At 39.9% G+C, this 25,964-nt stretch overlaps 1 non-coding gene across 1 annotated transcript; it reads left to right on the top strand.

The window, feature by feature from the left end:
* Positions 1-1,045: 1,045 nt before the first annotated feature.
* LOC139694463 (U1 spliceosomal RNA) lies at positions 1,046-1,207 on the top strand. Its single transcript, XR_011702141.1, has one exon. It is a non-coding gene; the product is annotated as a U1 spliceosomal RNA (small nuclear RNA).
* The last annotated feature ends 24,757 nt before the right edge of the window (positions 1,208-25,964 follow it).

Here is a 25,964-nt window from a genome sequence, read left to right as displayed (position 1 = left end):
CGTCCACATGGTCGAGGGCCAGAAAGGCCACAAGATGCCTGGCCCCCTTCTGCGCTCCAGAGTGGGAGTGGAGTGAGATGCGACGGGAGATCTCCCTTCGGGTGAGAAACCCCTCGCCATCAACCGACCTGTGCATCATCCCACCATCTGCCCGGCACCGACTAACCGCCGTCCTCAGGGGGGCTGTGTCGGAGTGCTTCCGCCGCCGCCTGGTGGCAAAACCCGACCAGGGCAGAATGATGGAGGTGGTCACAGCGAGCGCGGAGGGGAGCCACTTCATACTGTCTGGGGAGCACACTCGCCTGGTGGACTGGGCCTTCGTCCACCGAGGAAGACTCAATGTGCTCCCCTTACTAGGCGCACTGAGGGGGAGCGCGAGACCAGAGTCCACCCTTTGCAGGCTCTGCAAGGAGACGGATGAGACTCTGGTCCACGTCCTAAACCAGTGCCTCGCCCACAGGCAGCTCCGCATCGCCCGGCACAACGGGATCCAGGAGCTCCTACTGGAGTGCCTCCCGCCCTCATGGGAAGTCGCTGTGGACAAGAGAGTCCCCGGTCAGGACTCAAGGCTTCGTCCTGACCTGGTGATCCGCGAAGGGGACAATATCCATATCGTGGATGTTACGGTCCCCTTCGAAAACCGGATGGCGGCTTTCCGAGTGGCACGGGCGGTAAAACTGGAAAAATACCGTGGGCTGGCCGAGAGCATTCGCGTCGCCCACGAGTACAAAGTTACTGTCCGCCTGGGTGCCATCATCGTTGGGGCCCTCGGGTCCTGGGATAGAAAAAATGATGCGGTTTTATCCCGACTCGGCATCCAGAAGGGCAGGGCTCGTGGGCTGAGCAGGAAAATGTGTTCGGCAGCCATCGCGGTATCAACAGATATATACCGGAAGCACATGAAGTTGCAGGACCGGTAGCGTGTAGTGCTATAGTGTAGTGTTTAAGGGACATGTAGGTTTTCTTTTATGTATTCATGGACTTGTAGGGACACATCCATTGCCCTTGGGACGTGGATAACTCCACCTGGAGGATAAATTTTGTTTTATGTACATGTCACTAATTATGTGAATAAAAAGAAGGTGGTTCCCTCAGGGTGAGGCTTGTCCATTGCACCCCGGGCGAGCTGACCCCTGCGATTGCCCCAAATGTGGGTAACTCGGGCGTAAAATTTTTGGTAGTAGGGACTGCGTTCGCGCCGTCCCTTAATCTGTGGTCATTATTTTGTATGTTGGATTCTACAGTCCTTAGGTGGGTTGCGAAAGCTGTGGCATCTCATCACGATAGCCATTAGATCAATCTACGAAATACGGGCAATTAGAACGCCGTTAATGCGGCTTGAAAGTATAGGGAACTGAAACGGCGTGGAGGGTTAAGTATAAGCTGTATGGGTGTTTTACTTTCCTTATGTGAATGTAAACTCGGCCGTCTCACGCATTCATGAGCTGTCCCATTCTTGTTCGCATTTAAATCAATGATATTAATTGTGAAGTGATGAGCAGCGTCATGTTATGTGACGAGGAGGAGACTGTGAGGCTCTCAGCAATATTAGGTCTTGGTTTCAAGAATGGGATTTCCAATTAAATTATTAATTTTCAGTAGTGCATATAATAGAATCAATTCACAGTAATATCGGTAATACACGTTAAAACATGTATGTGGCTCCATGCGAAAAATTAGTGAAGAGTCCTCATCTCACGTTGGCGAGACCTCAATTTACGATTCCGTCCAGGATACCAAGAGGTACCATAAACTTTTAATTATTACTAAATATTAATCGAGATAGAAGCTTATTTTTTATTCTTAAGACTTCTCTCTTCTCAGAGATTCATTGTAGGACTCAGCAGATTGCGTTCAAAACTACTGTTCCACCGCTTGAATGACGTCATTTGTTTCTCCAAATCTCCTACCCTGCAATGGTTTTTTGAGTTCTGGGGGTAAGAAAAAGTCTCTTGGGGTGAGATCGGGAGTATAGGGCGGATATGGTAGATTTTTAAAGCTTTGATTGTCGGTCGCGATTGCAAGTCGCACCGTGTTTGCTTCTGAAAAGGAGTCAGTAGTCGTGGAACCCAGCGTGCTGACACCTTTGACATGTATGTACAGTGACGTGTATGACATGTATGTTCGTGAATAATTTTCCACACATTGCCGTCACTAAGATCAGTCTCATTCATGATCATTTGGATGGTTCCTCTTCGGTCTAATAGGATTAAGCCCTTCACTTCCTTCACTGTTCTTCCACTTCTTGGATCATCTTATGAGGGACATGCGGTCAGTTTGAAAATTCCTTATCCACCTCACAACTGTGTTAGATGACGGGCTATCATTTCCATAAACAGTCATCATTTCTTCGTAGATTTGCGGGGCACTGCAAAATTACATGTATGCACATAAAGATCAATTAATATTCAGATTAACGTTAAGATAGATATCTCATTTCATAGTATTAACTACTTAAAAACGATACCCCCCTTACCCATTCATTTCCTCCCCCTACCTTTCATACCTAACATTCTTCCCTCCACTACAGTCTTCAACAACGTATCGCTAAGTAAAATACTCTACATTAATTTCCTGACTCTTTTTGATTTCTCCCAGTAACCCTCTCCTCCATTGCTCTGTAAAGCATTTCTTACTTTACTTTACTTTGTGTCAATTTTACTTCTTCCATCCTTCTCCATAATTAATTAAATACCTCCAGTCTGTCTTGTCGCAATGACCCAGTTTCCGCGCCGTACAAAACTACGATCCATACCAAAGATTGCATTAACCTTTTATTAACACCCTTACTCAACTCTCACCAATTCCCTCCTTGTGAAATTTACTTTGCTTTACGGAATTCTTCTTCTAACGCCCCTACCACTCAGAACATCTGATCCAAAGCACTTCCACTAGAGGTAAACTGTAGTAGTAGTAGTATTTAGGGGAGGCGACCGACAGCTAAGGTAATTTGCGCCATTAGGGATGGACAGGAAAGGATGAAGGGTGGATAGAAACCCGGTGTCTGCATTAGCCTACTCTTAACGAAAGGCGCCAAGGGGTCCGCAGCTTATCATCCAATCCGACAGACGTTGTACTCACTCAAAGTGCCCTCCACAAAGCACCTCAAGTAGCGATCGAGATACCACTGAAATATATTCAACACCGCCGGGATTTGAACCCGGGTCCTCTGGTTGAGAAGCCAGTACGATAGGTAAACTGTCCCTTGTGTTCTAGTTCATGATCTCTTTATTGAAAATTTAACTTAGCCTACATTCAACTGGAAAACTTTCATTTTGTTTCCATTTATTCTCATCTCAATCGAACCACGGCGATATTTCAACTCGCACAGAAACGATTTTACTCCTTTGGCTGGTTGGCTGACTTACGCATTTGAAAGCATTATCATACAATAAGCATAATTAAAGTCTCTTTGCCCTTGTATCTCTCCCTATCACTCACTATTGCAGCAAATGATTTAACCGTAGAGCTGCTTGTTTTTTGGCCCGCTGGGAAGAAGTCTGCGGCCGGCGTTGACGTGTGGCAACGGTCCCACCGCAGGGAGACCTTAACCGTATGTGTCGTCGCGTGGCGTCCATGCCGAGCGCAACCTCGGGGTCGCAGTCTCGGGGAAGCTACCCGCGGAAGATTGTTTGGTCAGCGAGCGCCATGAAATATAGTATAGGCCGGGTGTGCGCGCATTCACGTGTGCCACCACCTGGACATACACGGTGGGCGTACGGTTTGGGAGGAGAGAGAAAAAAAAAGACGGCGTGGGGACCTAGCGGAAGACAGCCGTCTTCGCTCATGCTTCACAAAAGGAAGGCGCGCGAAAGCCCTCGGACGTCGGGGAGAGCAATCATTGCACATAGAGGAAAATCCCTTTCCTGTAAAATACCGAGGTTTGTCTCTACATTGCATTCGCCAAAGCATACTACATCTCACAGGTTGAGATGTCGTCAAATCTCCAATTATAGTTATATTTCGGACAGCCCCTAAAAACAACCACATATTGTCTTGGGCTTCTCTCTCCAGCCTCCTCTTCTGTTTGCCCCAATAGCGGATATAGAAATACTCTATTGAGGTGTAGTGATATTTTCATATACGAAGTAAAATAATTTTAAAATTTTTTTCCTGGATAGAAAGCTGATAATCATGTTTAAAATTGAAACTTTTGGCATTAATGCAGAGATTTCAACATACCCTACTGTAGATAATATTTCCTCTGGGTATTGCAGACATTCAAAATTAATTTATGGCATATAAGTATGTAATTTTGAATGTTATTAAAGATAAAGGGATAGTATATTTAAATTGAGGCAATAATTATTGATATTCTATAGTAATTAATTCCTCACTTATAATTATTCTCCCTAAATATTTCTTTATCTCCCCCTAACGTTTTCCTTCACGGCCTTCAACATCCCTTCTACCACTCAATCTCCCCTTCGCATACTTTTTCTACCTTCGTCTAATTTTTCTCAACGGTATAGTATCTTCCCGCATCACATGTTAAATTTTCGTCGTGCGTGTTATTCTCTATATATACAGGTACATGTAACTTATTATCCGTTATTCTCAAAGCCCACATCCGAAATGCGTGATGCGCTCGCTCATTTACGTCCCTCAGAGACCAGGTCTTGTAGTCGGGCGTAGTCTGGATCAGAATGGTTCAATTTATAAACATGGTGCCGATATAGTTTCTTTCTGGATGTGATTCCTCTCCGTCAGTTAATCATCAAAATTATACATATGTTAAACATTATAAATTATGCATATGTTGCTAAAGCCCTCGTCACAAAGAAGATTTGTTATCGAAATTACGAATATGATAAAAAATATTTTTGGAAACAAGCTGTATCAAGTTTCAAGTTTTCTGTACGTTTGCCTGACGAGATGTCGGTATGTGTTAAAAAAACGAGAGTTAAGTAAAATAATGGTGATAGACTAGGTGCAAAAGATAGTTTCCTGAGCGCCTTATCGTTCGTGGGAAGGATGATATTTTAAAACCGTCGCTACTACTATCATCTTAACCATTCCATTACTAAATGCATTGAAAATCAATTGCTGGTAAAACTGGCTCTTCATTTTATGGATGGATGTACATGTATTTTCCTATAGAGGGATTTCTTTAATTTCAGAATCTCTGCAAAATATTATGCATATTTGCCTTTAATCACATTATATCATACCCACTTTTATTATATTGTATATATTCAAGTGAGCACAAAATAGTGTCGGCTTCTGAACGTATGCTTGCTGTGGAAGGTCACTTTAAAATTTCTCCGCTTTCCTTTTATTAAATCAAGCAACGACTACTTTAATGTCAGCAAGTTTACGTGACCAGCGAGAATAAATTGCATTGCATTAATTCAGTAACTTGCAAATACAGTTACTTAAGAAAGTTGAAGTTAGAAAACATATTTGTCAAAGATGTAGTAAACAAATTTAAAACAATTATATTAAACAAATATCGTTATTTTTTTGGAAATCAGCCATTCTCTACTGTGTGAAAAACTTACGATAATCTCACACGCTTTGAAATCTAATGCTAACTATACTCGTGCTTGCCATTCGGTTCCGCATCCATGACCCCCTAAATTTCTAGTTGATTTTTGTGATTATTTCTAAATATAATCCACGCGCATCATTCATAGGACAACCAAGTAGCGGTTTTGTTTACATTTCCTATGTTGAATAATTTTGCTGATCAGTCCCGAGTCACTTCTCCTTCAATCCAATCCATCATTCATTCCAAGTGTGGAAGATTTGCATGCATTTGTGCGGAGTGGACGGTGATCACAACTTAATCCGATTGAGTCGTTCGATCGCCTGCTTGATTTGAATTTACAGGCGTTCGATATCGCTGTTCAGGGTGAGAGCACGGAGACCCATTCAGTCGTTCGTTCTCTTTATCCTTCGTCCTTCCTCGTGTCCTTCGAAAGGAGAGGATTCACCTCTGGCGAGGAAACCGTTCGATTTTTTTTTTTGGGCGCCACGAGATGAATATCTGGGCTCTCAACCAACGCGTCGGATCCTTTAAAATAGAATTCTCTCAGTGATGATTCGCATCTCGCAGATGCCCACATTGTTTTCTCCTAGTTCTTGTTGCACATGGTGCATTAAACTATTCATATGACATTAACGTGAGACCTATGAAAGGTCGTTCCTTTTTGGGTTGGAAATGGATTGGATTTCTGTTATCAAACGCGGAGGATAAATTGAAGAGTAGGTGAGGCTGAGCTTAGAAATGTTCCTTTTATCTAGGAAGCTTAACTTCAGAAAACACACACCTAAATCGTCTGTTTGTAATCAGTGGTACGGGTGAAACTGCGATGTAGGAGACCCGCTGGGAATATCTGTCTGCGCATCACCCTCACCATCACCCCACACACTTACTTTCAGCCTCACTCCCCCAAGCTCTCCTTTGCCTTCGATATTCAGTTGCTCATGGAGCTTCCCTGCTTTGACATAACCTCTCTTTTGTTTCTATCTTTTTCACTTGAGTAATACGATCAATTTTGGAAAAATTTAACTATAAAGGGTGCGTTCCAAAAGCAATGCAATTATTTTTTTGTGAGTAATTTATTGAATAGATTTGCACAAACTCTTACAATTCTTCAAAGTACTCTCCTTGGGCCTCACAATGTTTTCCAGCGACTCTGCCATGACCGGTAAGCGCCCTGGATGGCGTCTTCGGCGATCTCTCGCGAGGTCTTCGTCACGGCTGATTGGATGTCTTTTCTCGTCTAAATCTACTGTAACAATGGGAAACAAAAAAGTAGACGACAAGTTCAGTTCATTGGCAACCATCTTGACGTTCAATCGACGGTCAAAGTCCAACAATTGTCGAACACGAGCAACATTGTTGTCGGTTTTGCCGGTTGACGGCCGCCCAGAGCGTTTTTCGTCGTGAACATCTTCCCGGCCCTCCTTAAAGGCCTCCTTAAAGGCAAAATACCTTGAAATTTGTGAGTAGGACAGAGCAGAGCCCCTGTAAGCCTAACAAATCATAGTGTTTTTCTCCTCAAGAGATTTTTTTTCAGTTTGGCACAAACCTTAATCACGTAACGTTGCCTTATCATCGATTCCACTTTTTTCGTGGCACGGTCGGCGCGCAGAGGTTTAAAATAACTGACGTCCTGCCGCTTCGACAGCTTGGAGAGCACTGAGACTAGCTTTAGCACTGAGACCTGTAGCTACAACTCTCCGCAAGATAGTCATCGGAGGGCAGAGGAGATGGCGAAGCGGGGATAGTTTGCTTGCCTCCTCAGCTTTTACGGGAATGTCTTCTTCTTTGTGGTTTGAGTATGGGCTACCCTGAAAGGTGGCTTCGTTATGGCATTTTAACGGTGTACACGCAAAGAAAATATTTTTACAGGTCGCTTCTGGTATTTCAGATAATTAAAACCGCTTCTTTGACTAAGATCTAATATACCAGAAGATATTCAAGTGCAGGGTCGGAGTAGTGAAATTACTGCCTTCGCATGTCTATTATTATTGGGTTTATTTTACCAAATAAAGAAAGAAGGTTGAAGATGTAAGGGAAAATTATGCGTAGCAATTGTTATCTTCGATCGATTTCTGTTGATTCCAGTCTCCTCCTTCCTGTCGCAGTTATTTTTTTTGTTTTACACTCATAGAATAATCATTTTCTTGCGTTCTATACGTGATTTAATCTGATAGTAGACTTTAACTTTGGTGGAATTCCTTTTTTTCTGGACATTTGTGTTCAGTAATTATCTTTCTCCCTTCCGAGGTGACAAAATTCTTGTTTTCGTTCCAATTTTTCCTCTCTAATGAATAATTCTTTTTTTTTCGAGTAAAGAATGTGTTTTTTTTAATCACTCGAGCATACAGTATTTTTTTTTAAACATTAATGATTAAAATGTTGCCCGCCGTAAAAAGAATATTATTTCCCTCGATAAGTCATGCTTTTGGCATTGAAAACTTTGGCCTAGGAGAAGATCTGATAGCGGGAATCTCTGCGCTACCACAACTCATTAACTCTATGAGCGTTCGTCAGAAAGCCGTTCATTCTTTTATTTTGAATTGGTGTCGTTTAACAATTTTGATAGCTCTACGCGAATGGTGACTCTGGTACGTTTTTGTCTTGAGAATGGAGTAAGACTCGATCTCCCCTTTTAGTCGGGCAGCGCATTCTAGCGGTAGAAGGTGACCAAAAACTAAGCAATTACATCCTGGCAAAATTCCATCGAGCCAGCCACCCTGACTTGGCGGCTGGGATCAAGGAGAGCACGTCGAAGAGGGGGACAGTCGTGAGCGACGGAGCCCAAATTTCTCGGAGTCGACCGCCACGGGGAGAGACGTTGATCTAGTCTCCTCGGGCGTGTCACTCGTCCATTCGTCGTTCCGGTGACCGAATCCCACAGAAGGCGGAGCACGCATCTTCGTCCGGCAGCTTTTGCGCCGATAAAACATTAAAACATTGTTATAAATCGATCAATACATCATAAGATTTATCTACTCGGTAATTGAAAAAGAGAGGGAGAGATTTAGGTATAACTATTGAGAACATTATCTACCTCCATTTCTAAAAGGCATTCAGTAGTTGAGATTTTTCACCGGTTAAAATGGAATTGACCTTTCTTTAGAGAGGGTGTGCAGTCGTCAACGTGTCCGAAGTAGGTCCGTGAACTCGGCACTTAGTCAAAACCTTGAGTTTTCCGTATTAAACCAGGGGAAAATTGAACCAAAAGATTTTATTTAAAAATATGGCGGTGCTTGGAATAATATTATTTCGGTAATGTCCGATTGTTGGGAGAAATTAAAAGGAGGCAGATGAATAAATAGCATTTTGATTGGCGACGGGAGGTTGGAGACAGGAGAAGAGGGGAGAATGTTTGTCAGGCAAGGAAAGAGAATAAATTTGGTTAGAAAGGATTGGAGGAATGGAATGTACAAGGAATTTCCGACTTGTATCAAAGGGACTTCTGTATGGAATATAAGAGGGTTTTTCGTAGTGTGGGCTCAGGTCGTGTCCTGTTAAGCTAGGAAATGCAGGTGTGTTGGGTATGTGCCCATCCAAAACCTACCTACCTGAACGGTAGACTACCCAACAATAATAATAATAAAGTCCGTTGTTGTTTCGTCTTCCATTGGGTTGTGAGAAAATTGATTCATTCCCCCTTCAAAAATTTTAATAACACAGATTGAGTTGCTAGATTGAGCAGTGTGGTATTCTTCCGATATGGATTGCATGCGCGTGTAGTATCTTTACTATCAAGTCACGATAGATTGTTTGACAGACAGACATTATAAATGGCTAAAATTCCATCTTTGCGGACAGGCAAAGGAGAGACAGTCAGAGTCAGTGCATCCAGATTTTGCTTCAAACTTGTTAATTAGTGGATGTTTTCAACGTGGGCGAATAAGCGAATCGGGAAAAGTGAACGGAATCCTTGATTAATTTTTCAGCCAGAGCGAAGTTAATTTCAGCGGTTCCAGGGTCAACTTTCAACAACCACGGCAGGCTGTAATAGCGACTCCTTGTAATTTATGGCTTCATACTTTAAATTCTCCGCCCTAGTGCTGTAAAATAAGTGTAAAACTTTACTGGGGACTTTTTATAGGTTTAGCCTTGACGTAACATGGATTTTATCTGATATATTTATTTTAGTAATAACTGACATAGAAGAGCCTACTATCGAAACATATATATATATATATATATATATATATATATATATATATATACACACACACACACGAGGGTCATCCGGAAAGTAGTACCCGTTCGTGAAATAAAGACACAAAAGTAAATATTAACAAACATAAAAAATTTTATTTGAAAGAGGATACTTTAAACTACTTCTCAACATAATCTCCAAGCAAATTAAGGCATTTGTCATAACGTGTGACAAGTTTCTGTATTCCTGCTGCATAGTCCTTCGCCGCCAGCTCATTGAGATACGCGAGGGACCCATCTTGCACAAATTTTTGCATAATGCAGATGGTGTTTAACAATTTCATGAACAATTGTTCGAGAAACATTGGGAAAATGCTCACAGATGTCATCAATTGTGACGCGCCGATCGTTCCTCACGAATTCGTCAACTGAGCTCACCAGTTGGTCTGTAATGACAGACGGTCTCTCCGAACGCTCATCGTCGTGTGTGTTCCCCCTCCCCATGTTGAAGTTGCGACACCACCGCCGAACAGACGACTCGTCCATTACATTGTCTCCATACACCTCCTTTAATTGGCGATGAATATCACATGGGCGAACGTTTCTTGCATTGAGGAATTTAATCACTGCCCTCACTTCACAACTGGCGGCGTTCTCAATTTTTTTAAACATTGTAAACAATCACAGAAACAACACAGGCAATGCTAGCGTCACGCAACTTGGCTCAGAGAAGGCAGACAAGCCACTGAAGCTATCTGACCTCGTCCAGCGGCTACTCGCGTCGTCAGCACTTCATGCGGCACGAACGGGTACTACTTTCCGGATGACCCTCGTGTGTGTGTGTGTGTGTATATATATATATACACTTTATAAAAGTGTATATATTTTATAAAAGTGTATATATATATTTTATACATACACTTTTATAGTACACTTTATAAAGTGTATATATATATACACTATAAAAATCACTTTAGCTTGGGTGGAGCTGCAGGTACCCAGAGTGCCTTGCCCGGGAATCGACCCGGGACCCTCCGGTCAGCAGTCCAACGCTCTACCACTGGACTACCGCGACCCACATATATATATATATATATATATATATATATATATATATACATACATACATACATACACACATGGAAATAGATAACTATCCGTGTTTAAGGCCCGGACCAGGAAAGTTTTTAACGCTTGTCACCTGCTCGATTCCACCTTCCTCACCATTCCTGTATTTGTCCTTTTGTGTTTCTGTCCCTTCCTTATATCTATATCCATGTGAATGAATATGTGCTTGCCATTCGACGGGTTTCCGTGTATGTAACTAATTTATTTACTTATATATATATACATTTCTATGTTTGTATATTTATTTATCAACATATATATGTAATTTACGTTTCCTCAATAGCTCAGTGGTTAGAGAATCGGCCTGGCAAGTTGAAAGATACGTGTCAAGTCCTGGTCAAGGATATATTTTTCGCTTATGATTAGCTCGAATTTCTTGTATGTGTGTTCCTATCCCTTTCCCTTATGCAGGTGCTTCATCAATGAAATAAAGTTACTGTCGTTATGTGAAAGCTATTTCTTGAATATTTTTTAAAGTCCGTCTGGATTAAGGTAACTATGAGCCTTGTAGGTTAATCATGACACTTGGCCTTTTAATGAAAGAGCCAACTTTGTCTATCTCAAATTTCGACTTTCATTCAAACTCCATGTTGAAGTGTTCAATTTACATTCAACAATCGTCTGTTTCACATTTACATACATAGTTTACGGTTGCATTCGGGCATTACCGGAGGAGCTCGAATGGCGTCTCACAATCAAGTGATGTCGATGAACACCCCAACTATAGGCTAGCGGTGAGATTTTTCGTGTACCTAATTTCCCTCAGGCAGAGTAGAAAAGGGAACTTACCTCCGTTATGTGTGTGATTTTGCTTGTACTTTGTTTGCTTATGCTTTGATTCGCTGTTGTTCTCAACACGAGATTTTATCCTTAGTTGTCGAACCACGCGTCGTCCTGATTAATGTGGCTATGCTCAATTCATTTCTACTCTAGTACTTAAATACGTATTCTTTTGAAAGCTAATGTATTAAAGCTATATTAAATGTGGTGTTTGATGGCTGCGTATATATTCATAGAGTCCTTCCTCCCATTTTTCCTTAACCCTTTAGTCATTCCCTCGGAAAATTATCTATTCTTACTGCATACTCGACTTCATCTCCCGTAGCGCTTTTCCTATCTCGGGATCTAGTATTCCTGGAGCCAAGCTAACCTCCTCTACGTCGAATTCCCATTCCATTTATAAACTGGTGGGCCGGATATCTTTTACATCCCTGAATCTCGTCTGGCGGTATTATACGTAAAATCCATTTCTTATACCTTATGGTAGGCATAGTTTTTCCTTTGCTACATCCTGACATATCTCTTACCTTCTCATATAGCTTCTCAATTTTCTTCTACTTTTCCTTGTGTTGGAGAATCTCCGCTATCATCTCACGGATATTTCCATCGCATTTCCTAGGTGGTATTAGCTTACTGCTCAAGTTTTATTTTCTGGCCTCAAAAATTTTAGAAAAAAAGTCTTGTATCTTTGCTAGGTCAGAAACCTTTCAGACCCCCCTCTTACTCGTATTTATGGTAAAAATTGTGTTTTTCATACCTAATGATGTCGGCTGTTCGGCGAAATCAGTCATCTTAAATGAAATCAATGGAGCTCACAAAGTTTTTATTTTTCCACTTTTTCAGTTTCACGCTTTCACAAATATATTCCGAGAGGTAGGGAGCAGGAAGGTTCTAAACACGAATTTATATGCTTTGTTCCTAAAAAATTACAGAATCGACCCATCAGGCGGTCCTACCAGTATCATATGTATATTTGCTTCTCCAATCGAGTCATTTGTGAACTTACCTGCGCTAACGGACGGTTTTCTAAAATTTCTAATGGTATTGCAGGGACAGATTGTAGATGTGCCCGTCTCCACGGAGATGCTATTCAAGTAATGCGAGGATATGGCGCATGGATAAAGAGACGCCAGAATGTTTTCTAATTGAAAATATGTTAATTTTTAAAATACTCTAAACTACATGTAGTGTAAGTTTCAATGATATCTTCAGTTTAGCCACCAGTGATAAATATTAATTTTTATTCTATCTTAAATGACACTGATATTGAAGAAAATAATTTAATTTCTTTGTACGACTCTTAATAATTATACCCGGGTTCCAATGAACCTAACTCTGGCACAAATTGAATGATAATACCCATTCGACTGGTTCAAGTAGAGAAATATTTCTCTTCAATAAAAGTGGCGCTCGAGAATCGGATTTATTGATTTTTTTGCCAACTAGATTCTTTTAGAAATGCTGACACCATTGTCTCACCTCTTTTCGTGCACGAAGACCGCCTTAATTAATACTCCCCCTCATCACACTGCGAGCTCTTTCATCTCTCTCATTGATTTCTGTCGTAAAATGATTTGCATAAATGTATTTCCCATCAGAATCTCACAGAGCTTTATCGTATCTTTTCTCAAAGAAGTTCTATCAAGTTCGGTCTCGTTAATTTCGTGTATGATTCAAATTTTGACAAAAGTTGATCAGTAATTTTACACTCTCCGTCGTCTTAAACAGGATTAAAGAATAAAAGGGTAACTTCTCTTTTACGTGCGTGATCATCCATTATGTATAGCAAATAAGCAAGTCAAATTGGGACCACAAGTTAAGTTTTGTGTTTACGCAGAAGAGACGGATCCATTAGGACTGGCGGGAGGCCTATGTGAGAACTAAAATTTCCGAACAACAATCAAGATAAACCCTAGGGTCCGGATAATTTTTTTAGAAAAGTTAACCAAACTCAATTCGGAAAACAAAATAATTTATGATTCCTCAATCGGTGGGACACTTTCCGCTTCAGGGACTTGAATGTATAGTACTGGGTTTTAGGTCTCATGCGAGGCCCGAACAGACTCAACTCGATATAACTTATAATACCAGCCACCCTAAATGATTTATCTTTTGACCGAAAGAAAAGAAATCAAACTTATAAGCAGAAAATTCTGAATACTGCGTCAAAAGTCCCGTCTAAGCTGTACCCGAATCACTAAAGAACAACAATTCGCACCTTAACCCATTTGGCGTGTGCCTACTGTAATAAGAAAATGTCTCCGGCATATTTCAGTCTTATTGATTCATGATAAAAGGAACAAATTGTTCTTTGTAGTTCCAATTTAGCTTGGTTTATTTAAACGACCAGGTTTCATCGCTTTTCAGCGTGTTTGAGACAACCCCAAGTGATGGCTATCGTTAAAGTGGTGAACGTTGAGATACAAGAGGATAATAATTAAGAACCATTTAAAAAAATAAGATATTGTTGAAGGCTTAAATTCCAAGAAATATAAATTATCATTTCAGGGACAGTCCATAAAAAATAGGATGACACAATCTCGACGTTGAATGGGTACTGGTATTGAAATGCAGAGTTGGATAAGCCGACAACGTTCTCCTAATGAGGGGGTTAGGAGCTGAAAAAGGAAATCATCTGAGAGTATTAACCATCGTACCAGTGTGCTTTGTTCATAGTGATTGTAATAGTTTTCAAGAGAGGTGTACAAACGTCTCTTTGTAAACGGTTAATTACCATTTATTGGTAGTTCTACTATTACTGTGATATAACTGAAGTTCGTGAACTAACCGTTAGGATATCAATTAGCCATTAGGGTATTATGTTCTTCTACAAAGAAGGAAATACATCAAGTCATCAAATCACGATACCTATCCATCTATTTAGCACACTGGTTTCTGATGATACCATACAATAAGAGTTTTTCGTATTCAGTCCATTAACGTGGATTTTTTTATTTGATTCCAGTTAATATATTAGCCACATCACCATGGAAACGTTGGAGAATATCAAAGGAGTTAGTGAAACAACTGTTTAGAATTCTTTTTACGAATTCCCCCTCCCATGGTTAAAGCACTTTTTGAAAAGTCTTCAGACCTCTGACTTGCCCCTTAATCTCCGTAGTTTAATTAGTGTTGGTTAAGACTTTTGGATCCTCCCCGCGTTGAATGAATACGTAATATTTTAATGACCTTTCAGTTGCTGGAGAATCTCATTATGTCGTGAAAGTTCAAAATACTCGGAATTGGTCTGCTTACGCCACGAAGGTTGCCGAGCGAAATAATTAAACTGTAGTTTTAAATTCTCTTAGAAAGGATTTGTGTACGCTACTAGCCCATCCCAGTCCATCACTCTTCCGCCAGGTTTCCCTTTCTTTAACCGCTTAGATCCTCCACTCTGCGACACTCCCCTAACAGTCTTTCTCCAACCGCCGCTCCCGAAAAAATAAAACTGCGGGATATATACCGTCATCACCCCCTCCCCCTGTTCCCATGTGAGAATGTTTATGAGTCGTAAAACTAGCAGCTGAGTACTTCATTGAAAATCGTGTAAATGTATCGGAAGTTGCAGTGAAAAAATCATCTCCTAGAAAACTGCAATCTTATCTCTTGCCGTAATCTAAAAGTTCCATTACATCACCTCGGGCATCGTAAAACTCGTATGCGTTTACCGCCGAGTTCTAGCCAAGGATTAAATGACGTCGCCCAAATTTTTTGTATTGATGGGGAAGTCGTCTTCGTTAGTCCGTATTCCCTGAGTAGCAGCTGGTTATAAGTAATTGTGATGCCGACTTTAGTTTGTGGAAATATGTCATAGAGATAAAAATTATTTGTAATTGTCAGCAAAATTTATTGCGCAATGCGCGTTTCAATGCACATGCGCCATCTTCTTGTTTAAACAATGAAAACACGGAATTGTTCTAAAAAAAAGTTGTAGTTGACACCTGAAGATAACTCATATGCATTGAAACGCGTAGTACTCAATAAATTTTGCAGAAAATAGCGACTAACTTTCATCATTAGGAACTGGTTATATTCTCTATGACCCTTATTCGAAGAAAAAATAGCGAATTTTCCAGCTCTATGCATGAGATAATTTCGTGTTTCTGTTAAGTATTCCATCCATGTCTTTAACTTGGCTGTGCGGTAATTTTTTATATCTCATTGCGATGTTCGTTGCGATATTTCATTTCATCGTTGTTCTTATTTCAGTTGCATCGTATTTCGATATAATTTCGAAACGGTTGAATATCGTCAACGACCGTAGTATGCATTCAAGTGTTACTTTGGTCCGAAACAACCATTACCAGGTGGAAGTTTAAAGGCTCAATCAATTATATCCATATTTACGTAAATGCTTTCAGTTGATTCCGGATTCCAAATCTCAGCATTTGTCACCAATAGACCCACTTAGTTTTGTCGATAAAAAGAGAGGAAATGTTTCCAAAGTCAAGGGATTCAAGAACACTTTCCTTCCGTTAACGACGAGCGATAACAACAATTACAACAGAACAAAATTTGCGACATTCCGTTATGAATATCGATCCTTGCTTATACCGAAATATCTCGCGTAATGAGGAGCTAGATCGACCAGTATTGGTAATCGATGACGGATGTAAATTGACACTCCGCAGAATCTCGTCGCATATTATGTACTGACGTGTATGCCGTTTGAATGAGGCGTTGTAAAATGAAATACGATTCAAATGCCTAAACTTTTAAAATGTCAAATCCATTACAGTAATCAGCGTCTCGATTTGTCTAACACAAAAATTTCAAGACTTTGGCTAGAACAGGATACCATGTTCTTCCCCGAGAATGTCAAATTTTCAACATGCCTACTTCGTTCGTGTTAATGCGGAAATCGCTCTCGCATTGGACATCGTTAAAAACCCAGCGATTTGGCTGAGTTGGAGCTTAGCAGCTCTTCTTTTACCAATAGTAGTCACAAGTGCACGTTTATATTTGATTGGGTTGGATTATTCCTCTCTCCCTTTACCTCCCACCCCCACGATTCTCCTTTCGCCGAAGATGCTTCGTCGCCTTTTTTCCCTTTTCGTGATTCCTTTCGCTTGCTTCCGTCCACAGTTCAACGACGACCTCTTATCAGGAAGCAATCAAGCGAACCAATTGGGTTAAAAACATTAACGGCTTGTGGATTGCGGAATCTTCCCTTTCGGGCTGATCCAATTGTGTGCGAAATTTCAATCGGCGGTGGCGAATCAAGATTTTAACGAGGGGATGAGGAACAGGGAATGCGGACGAAGAAAATAATTTTTATGGAAAAGTTTTTCAACGTTTGTTAAATGAAAGGGCTGCGTGTTTCTTTGGTTCTTAAATCTACTCCTAACTTCCTAGGCATCTAGAGGTTTTTAATGGAGGATGACGTAGAATCTAGTCGATACTTTTTCAGACGGTGATCGGAAAGGTTTTCGGAATCCATATCTCGTATAAAACTTTAAAAAATAACAAGTGCATGCCACTATCGTAGCTTGAATCGGCATTTGCGTGAGTTACAGCGAAAGACTGTGGAATGAAATCAAAGAACTGCGGGAGATACCTCGACCATAACTTTTTAACGGAGTCATCCGCTAATATGCATTAAAATGCAACAATTTCAAAGCGTAAAAATTGTGAGTCTTCGACTAGTGCAGACAGATATAAATTGCCATTTAATTAATAGATTCAAGATTTAAGACAGTAAGTTTTCATTCTCAAATGTTCACGTTCAAATAGTACACTTCAGCATCATCATCGAAGCAGATAATCGGAGTTACAAATGCATATGGGGCCAATGAAATACTTCTAATGAGCATTTTAAACCAGAAGTATTGTCAGAGAATAATCGTTGTCGTTTCTGGTAACATTGGTACTTGGGTATCGATATATGTCTACTACTGCGAATCTATTGAATAATTATCGGTGAGGCGCGGAAAAGTACCAATTGAACGTTACTCAATTGTATTTGTTGCGAATTACGAGTTCGTATAGTAGTATTTGGAGGATTAGCAAAAAAGAAGCTTCAGATTCCTCAAATGGCACACGACGCCGGAAAGTGCTTGGTCGTCGTGCTGAATGTCTGCTTTCCCGCTAGGCTCCTAACTGTGCTTCCTATCCTTTCCTTTATCCCTCCGTTCTTCCATTTGTTCGATCTCCCCGTTCCCGTCACATAAGTGCTATCTCTGTTTGAATTGAGCTCGGAAGCCTTTGGTGGGCAAATACGCCCTGAAACATGCTCTTCATACAAGGCTGCCAGATGTTTTTGTGCTACGCCACCGAAAGTACTCAAGTTGACCAAATTTTCGGGATATATATTTCACCGAAAATCTATCTAGTATGGTCTCCCCGACGTAATCGACTATTGCAGAGGTACTTAACTGTCCCCACTCACGTGCCGCACAGAAATACCCTGTCAACTTCAGTAGCGTATCTAAAACCGCGTAAGGGAGATTAAAAAGATAAATTTTAATTTATTATTGGATAGGTTTTGGATGGACACCTCCTCCATCCCGCATGCTTCCATCCTCCCTTAATTTCGTTGCTCATTAAAGAAAAATATTTTTTTAATTAATTGAAATTTCAACTGTTGGCAGTAATTTAGCGACCGTAACGGATTTCTTTCATTACTCCAAAACGAATTCCTATACTTTGTGTCTTTTAACTCTCTGATAAGGATACTATCAATGGAAGTGGCAAAGTATTTTTCTAGTATGTTTACCTGAGTCCTGTATTTCAGATACAGATCCTCTTATTTTAAATATTATTGCCCTACACATATCTGTATTGATTTCAATACGTTTCTCATATCTCTGATTTTGTTCTTAAACTATTAGTACGAATTTCCCAAATGTTTCTCCATCAATTTACGAGTAACATTCACACGGAAATCAACGGCAATGAATTAAAGTCCGCAATGCACCCTACAGCAGATGCTCAGGTATAAATTATAGCTACAGTAGATACAGTCATGTTAAGGGGACAGCTGCCATTGAACCATTTTCGAGCACATACGTAACTTTTAACTTTAATAAAGCCAAAAACATTCCCCGGGAGGTGATTGGATATATCCCCAGGAGGATGGGATCCACACCCCTCGTCAAGCTTGCCATTATTAAGCCACAGTTAAACAGACAAATAAATCACTTTAATTGGAGTTTGGTCAGGTCTCATATCACTATTATTATTGTAGGTATTCTGCCGGTTAATATAGGTCTTGGATGGGCACCGCCTACACTATTCCACATACTTACTCCCTCCCTTCATCCCATCCAATATGTCTATTCAATTCCATCCTCTTCCTCGTTTGCCCAACAATCTCCCCTCTCTGCCAGTCTCCAGCATCCTATTGCCAATAACAACGCTCTGCATCCATCTTTCATGCCTTTTATAGAGGAAAAATAAATCTATTTACCAATATTTGAATGCAAAAATTTTTCAATGCTAGCAAAATATTGCTGCTGATAGTTCTTTTGGTGTCCTTCAGTACTCGTAACAGAAGGGTCGCAGACGGAAGTAAAACCCAAGTGTCTCTCAAAAATTAAAAAGCCCGTTATTTGTAAAGATAATGTATTTTTATGAGTTTAACGTCTAGTTACCATCTAAGCATTACTATTTCACATCATATTGACCTTTCGGGCATGCAATATATTTGAATTCGTAAGCAAAGAAATTGAATGAATTGATTCTATACAAATCTGAGACGAAATTTCCTTTGCAATATTGTTACTCTTTTGGCGAAGCGTTATTCATGTCGTATTTTGTTCCAAGATTGCTCCAAATAACTTATAATTACTTAACTAATGATATTAATTATTATTTAAACTTAAAAAAACTATTTTTTCAGCTGAAAATCCAATTTTAAAGTTATTTTTAACTCATACGCGCGTAGGGAGCTCTGGAGAGGATACTTATGTTTTCATGTTTTGTGACAAAATTACGGCCGCTTCAGATTGGTTATTTATATTGAATGCAGTGAAGGAAGTAGCAAAAAATTTAAGGCACCGGAAAAATATAGCTTCGATGCACCTATATTTGAAAAAATGTACTCTTTCTACGATAAAAATTGAACATATGTTATGCTTCCGAGTTATCCTTTCCTTACATCGGATGGAGGTTTAACCTTTCAAATAAAATTTTTTGACGAGAAAAGTTAGTGTTTCAGGTTGTCTATATAAAACTGCGGAAAATAATGAAATTAAGGTTATGAGTACCAGATCAAAAAATTACGAAATTGAACTTAGTGAAATTGAATCTTGCTATTATCTATAATCGTCTGACAGCTGCCTGCCATCGCTAAGTCCGCGGGCCTAACGTTTTAGAAAAATAAGTTAGACCGTTGCAATTTTTTTCACGAGGTTCTTCCCTCACCATCGCAGGAATGGCTGAAGTGATTCGGTCTGCTCCATAAGCCTGGGCTATGTCCATTTTCATGAACTCTCACGGAAGGGTCTCCCCTCCTGAGCCAGCGCTTTCCTGGCTGTTACGTCCATAGACCAAAGAAATGCCCACCCCATGAAAGCATCTTTCCATTAAACACCGTAGTTGGATTTTTCTTCTTGATTTGTATCTCGTGTTTCTGCAAATGAATGCTAACGTCTTTACTTATTTTGGCATTACGAATATTATATCTCATCTATCGAAAATTTCCATGCAATTTTGTTGGCAATTTTAGTACTTTCTATGGTGTGGTGAATATGTACATATTTTAGCTACCGCGCACTCAAGACACCAAGAACACGTCAATAATTTAGGTACCATGAATATTGATTGAGTTGGAATTCATACTCAAGTAAATAAATCGATCAATGACATTATAATCTCTTCGTCATTGCAATAATTTGCATGTCGCGGTTATTATATATTAATGCTTTATGTTGTTTATCATTGAGTACCTTCCTTTTATTCCATGGTAGGATTACTTTCCTGACTATGTCTTTCAGTCTTAAGTCCTCTTAAGCATGTTATATTATTGTATTTATCCTCTTTCTATCCAATTGGTGTTGTACGTACTCCAGCTACTATTTTTTCTTTGGATTCGTTAGACCTTAACCTCGGGATATTGTCATTTGCTGGTCAGGGAATTTTGGAATTTTTAGTGTGTAAATAACTGGTATGTCGAAAATTGTGTCATATGTAAGCTGTTATATTTCGTGAAAGAAACCAGATAGAAGTGGGTGGATAATTTCTTCCGAGCCAGACTATTGATGATACCCTCTCAATGGTAGTTTCCGACTGATTTGAGATTTTTAGTCATTACGTTTTTCATGGACTAGGAATAATTTTTCTCATAGCCCACTAAAGAAAGAGCAGTGCGTTTGCTCGTATCTTTGCCATCCAACTAATTTCACCGAAATAAACCACCTCTATTTGACAAACGCATCTGTAGTTCTATATTTGTGTGTTAAAATCTCAAAAGAACAACCAGAAGTGGGCAAGTTCTTTTGTGACGGGCAAGTAATTTAAGGGAATATGTAGTTGAGTGTATCTTTTTTTAATACCTCGCTACCCCGAAGAACCTTGTAGTGCCCAGTTCTTGTGTGCCCCTTCTTGCTTTTGAAGCTTTTCGTTAATTTTTACGCTTTGCTTTGGATTATTTATGTAGGTTTCAAACATTCATGTGCAGTTTCTTATTTTCCAAAATAATCAATTCATAAACTGAATCATGACTTGAATTAGCAATGAGTTCAGTGCAATTGATATATGCAATTCATTTTTCTTCCTTTTTTCATGACTCGTTTCTTAAATTTGAACATTCTATAACAATATTTTTGCTTCGTACCGTAATATCATAACATTTCTTATTCTTTGAGTATTCTCGTTTCAAACATTAAGAAAATCAATTCATCTCGTGGTTTCCCCCGTTACCTTTTTTTTGGTAAAATTGACAACATCGGGTGAGGATGATGCGAAAGGACCACTTAAGATTCTTTTGTGGGCTTGGGCTAAAGCTAAAGCCGCGTTTCAATCGGGATGCTGCAAGGATCGAGGGAGTAAAGGGTCGAGGATTAGGAACAACTTAAGCTGGGATTTTGTTTCTATGAGGTGCGGTAATAACGCACGCTAAGTGGTCCGAGCGATTCCTTTCCTAAATTTCAAACCTTAGCGTTGTCGATTTGCCTCGTTTATCCATACCCACGCTTTTCAATGATTTTAGGTAGGAAAGATATATTGACATGTTGTTGCGTATTAATATACATAGTTAGGTAAAAAAAATGCCGGCTAAAAGTTTTGGCGTGGGAAACGGCACCATAGCGCCTCTCATTGTTAAGAAATATAATCATAGACCTGGGGTGAATCTCCGAATTGAAAAATTTAAGACGGACGAAGTGTAAGACGGATGGCTCGGCAAAATTAAATATCAGTAACGTCGTTACTTTCGAGGAATTCTATGACTTTATTCACGTTTGAAGAAAATTTACCCCGAATATTCAAGGCTGCCGCTGACAGGATTGACGACGGGATGACAGACGTCACCTTAAAGGGCATGGTAGAGGGGGTTGGGGACAGTTGTCTAAATCTTGTGAAGGGACAAAAAGAATGCGGAAATAAGGAAGTAAATCGAGTAAAATAAGAAAACCAACCTCCACAAATCAATGTATTCGGCTCTCGAGGTCCCTACACGTCCGTCACCCCGACCTATGACCTAAGGATTCTTTCGCCACTTGAAATTAATATTTCTCCATTCTACACGTGAATAAAATGACAATTCCACAATACTCCTATTCTCAGCGGTCGAGCAAAACACTGTCGAACTCTTTCAAACATTATTCCCCCTTGCCCCAGATTCTGTCATATCTGTGTTGAGTGATTAGTCCGAAACGGATACGAGAGAAAACTGCGATCGTGATGGTCTCATACGGTGCAGTTTCAAAAATTTTCTCCAATGATTTAGTCGCGTTAACTGATGGAATATTTAAATACTAATGGGTGAATTCATTCCGACAGCTGCATTCCGTAGATTCATTCCGCAATCATTTCTGTGTTTTTCCCCCTCCCTCATTCGGTCCAGGCGCAAAGGGCAGCTCGTGTCGATGAACATGTCGGAGTGATTTTGCGAGCAAGGGGGGACCACTCACACAAAATTTTGTTTTAGAAAACTAAGTAGTAATGATGAAGCGTGTGTTCGTCCAGCGCAAGGTCAACTTCTACAAGTCAGCGTAATGCAAGTCCGAAGTCAAACAGCTCTTTGATTAAAATCGTGTCATTGTATAAATAGTCACGTATAAAATAAAATATGAGATTCATTATCTCGTTATAGAATAAAGTTGGTTCACTTTGACTATACCACTCAAGTGATTTTGACTCCCTGCATGCTTATTTTAGGAGAAAGTATGTTATTCTTGAAGCGGTACCGGATTGGGGATTTCAACGGAAATATACCTACGTTTATAGATTCCTTGAAACCAAGATTAGAACATTTCCCCGATAACGTCTGTGTGTTTGCGTAATTAGAGGGTAAATTAATTTAAAGAGCTAATATTAGGTACAAGAACAGGATATTATGTACTTTTATTATGAGTAAACCTGAATATTGGTATAATGTAACGGTCTCTGGAGATTGATGCTCGTATTACTATCTCATTAGTTTTCTCGTTTAAACATTAAGATTTCTGATGAGCGGTGATTTCATAAGTTTCAGATGGGACTTTTTCTCCCACATTTGTAGGGCAAATTTCCGTAAAACTAACCATTTCAGATATTATTGTCATTCGTTTTGCTTTGTTTTTATCAATCAATATTATCTTCCTTCTGAAATAAAGTTTGTAAAAATGCCTCAGAGAGAACCTAGTTCAAACAATTGATAGTTGCATTTAGAAATCGAGGTTAGATGGTGAAAAATTGAGTGAAAGGGAAGAATAGATTCTATAATAATTAAAGAAAAGCCCTCATGGATTTCGTTTCTTTTCCCGGACATCATTAGGAAAGAGAAAACTTAGTGAAGGGAATTAACCAAGGCAATTAGACAACGAGATGAGGTGACATTATTTCTCTTTGGCTAATACGTTTTGCAGAGAGAATTTTGTTAACAATGTTGATTTATTTCACTCTTCTCGATTAAGTGCATATAGTACGTTCGTAGTGGGTCGCGGTAGTCCAGGGGTAGACGTTGGGCTACTGATCGGATGGCCTGGGTTCAATTCCCGGGCAAGCCTATATGGACACCTGCAGCTCCACCCAAAATATGTGATTTTACTGGTACCTGATCTTCCTAGGAAACCATGACCGGCACAGGGAAAGGAACTGCCCCCCCCCCATACCCTTATATGAATTTCACAAGCTGTGGGGTTTAGTACTGGGTGTACTCTACCATCACCTACCAAACCGACCTTCGGGTTGATTACTGTGTTTATGGTTTTTTTTAATACGTCCCTAATAATTGGTAATTTTTCATCAGTTTTTACTATATATCTTATTTTTTAAAAAAGGGATATCACCAGAGTGAAAAAAGTATTATGTTGATAACGTCGCTAATATAACATACGGAACACATTCAAACATTTTCCCAGACCCCAATGTTTCTAATGCGAAACCATAACTGTAATTGGTCTTCCTTCTGGAGTCAGTTGCCTTTTCAGCTGGCTCACTACTCTGTCTGTCTTTCATCTGGTTTCCAACTTTCGACGTAATTGGCAAGGGTAAACCTACCACCGGGAGTAATTGTTCTTGTGACGATAAGGCTGCAGATTGTGAGGTCAGGGGAACACGCAAGGCCTGTCGCCACGAAAAGTTTTAGGTCACCGTGTCCATGGGGAATACGTATTGAATTATTTTCAGAAATTGGGAACTATAGGTACCATGCGACGCATACCCCTCGGTTTTGGTTTTTTCTCTTCTTTCCCTTCTTTTTCTGAATAGACGGACGTATCCTTATGAATATTTATTAAAAGTTATATGTGCTATGAATTGATGAATACGAAAATGCCTAAGAACTATTCTTAGATCCTGATACATTTTATTCACTTGAAGATATTAAAAGCAAAATTTTTGAAATATTGATGGCTAGATAAAAGCAATACCTTTTCAAGAATAACTATTTAATTCCTAGCTATAACCAATTATGCGAGATACGATCCATCCTTTTCAGAAAGCATGCAGCTGTCTTCAGTTTCTACCGAGTAGTATGCTCGTATGTGATGAGTTGTCAATATGATTAAGCGTTAAATGTGGAAGAAGTGGCAGAATCTCTCGAATCTTTCCCGCCGACACAATTTCGGAAGAAAACTGTTTTCTCGCGAATCCTAACTTTCTCGGAGAGAAATTATTAGAGCATTTAAGGTAATCACGCTTTCTTGTACACTCCTGAGGTGAATCATGTCCTCCTAGATTCAGGGCGAATATTTTGGGGAGTTTATTGCAACGGAGTGAACACCATGGCCTTGGTAACCCTCCAAATTTATCCTGCCGGTGATTATAACGCATTCTCTGCGTGATCTACGGCCAGTAAGTACCAAAACCATTAGACAGTTTATGAAATCAAACGCAAAGCACGACGTCTATATTTTTAAGAATCTCGGTAATTGAAATTAACTAGATTTTTTCTTCTTAACTATGACAGAAAATAATCAATGGATCTTCACCGTCATCTATTGAAACAGAAGCGCTAGAGCGGAATTAATTTACTCGAACACGAAAATGACAAAATTAATGAATTGAAATGCACTGGTTATGAAAAATGACACCAGCAATTGAAAAATAAAAATTATCGATGAGAGATAAACGCCAGGGAAGCGTTCATGATTTCTCACGAAATTTTTGCTCGTCCCTTAAGACATTTAGGCTAATATACTGCGGAAAGCTTACTATACAACATCAATGTTCCTTTATGACAGCTAATTTTGTTGTCAATAATCCTCCGTGTTGTACAATATCTATGCTTTATCTTTTTGTTCTCATACAAGTACGTGGGTAGAGCGTTGGACTGCTGACCGGAGGGTCCCGGGTTCGATTCCCGAGCAAGGCACTCTGAGCACCTGCAGCTCCACCCAAGTTAAAGTGATTTTTCGGGTACCAGGTCTTCCTGGGGAACCATAACCGGCACAGGGAAAGGAACTGGGATTCACCCTGATGTGTGAATTTTCACACGCCGTATAGGGCTTAGTACTGGGTGATCTCTACCATCACCTACTAAACCGACCTTCGGGTTGATTACTGTGTTTATGGTACAAGTACGAATGAACGGTGATTTGGAGAGAAATGGTCGCAGTATTATGCTCATTAGGAAAATAATAGCTTTAGAAAAAGAATTAATAAAGAGGAGGGTATTAATGGGAACGATTCCGAATAAAAGCATAAAGAAACTTTAGCAAAGTATTAAATATGAAGCGCGATGAGAAACATACATATGGCTCTGAAACCAGGTCTCTGTGAAAAAAATAAGCGTAGAAAAGACGTATATAATTTATGATTAAGAAAATAAGATGGACTAGAAGGA

The sequence above is a fragment of the Hetaerina americana genome, unplaced genomic scaffold (genome assembly GCF_022747635.1).
Source record: "Hetaerina americana unplaced genomic scaffold, ioHetAmer1.1.p SCAF_5, whole genome shotgun sequence".
NCBI lineage: Eukaryota > Metazoa > Arthropoda > Insecta > Odonata > Calopterygidae > Hetaerina > Hetaerina americana.
Note: the sequence above shows the minus strand (reverse complement) of the source record. Positions and strands in the feature narration are given on the sequence as shown.